Genomic DNA, 977 nt, shown 5'->3' with positions numbered 1-977 from the left:
AAAAAAAAAAAAAAAAAAAAAGGATATTTGACGTTTCACATCTCGAGGAGATTTATAACTACCTCACGGTTCTATCGCCTAAATTCTACCCTAATCTGTCATTTGTATATTTAGTAGAAAATTTACAATTTTTTTTCAAACACTTTGTACGAGCAACATCGATGACTTAATTTTTACCTTCAAGTATCTCTAATTTTTTATTTTTTTATTTTGTTTTATCTTTTTTTTTCTTTTCTTAATAGATTTACATAGTTCGAAATTTTTTTCGAATATTTTCAAAAAAATGTCACCCCTTGTGGCGACATGCAGTCGTATAACGTTTATTTTTATTATCAATAATTTCTTATTCTCATATTGAATTATAAAAAAAAACTTAAATAATTAATATTATAAAATATTATTGATTTTTTATAGAACAAATAGTTCTTAGTTTCTTTTTAATAGATTATGATCACAGTAAAAAAAAGAAAAAAAAAATGTATATATTTGTATATATCGGAAAAACGAATGTATGCTTCGAATCGTATATTTGGGATATACTGTTCACAGAACAAAAATACATCGAAAAAATTTTCTTCATTTACGTATATAAAACGTATTAATTTCTCGTATAAAATATTGTCCTACTCGACGTATCGTTCGAAATCAAAATTTGCATAGCTAATTTCAGCTAGGTACACATTAATAGAATGTGATTGTATTTCGATACAGACTCGTGCATTCAATAATCGATATGATGCACAAAATTGTGTAATTTGTATTGAAATTTTCAAGGATCAAATCCAAAAAAAAAAAAAAAATTATTTGGATCTTAGGAAAAATCAGTCGCGATTGATTCGAGATCAATAAAGAAGCAATCGCTTAGATTATATGTTATAAATGTCGCGATACTTCCATTTATCGGCGTTGTAATCATACATTGACGGATTAATATAATCGGTTATATCGTCTACTATTTAAAATTCTACTTTTAAATT

The sequence above is a fragment of the Apis dorsata genome, unplaced genomic scaffold (assembly GCF_000469605.1).
Source record: "Apis dorsata unplaced genomic scaffold, Apis dorsata 1.3 scaffold_530, whole genome shotgun sequence".
Classification (NCBI taxonomy): Eukaryota; Metazoa; Arthropoda; class Insecta; order Hymenoptera; family Apidae; genus Apis; species Apis dorsata.
Note: the sequence above shows the minus strand (reverse complement) of the source record.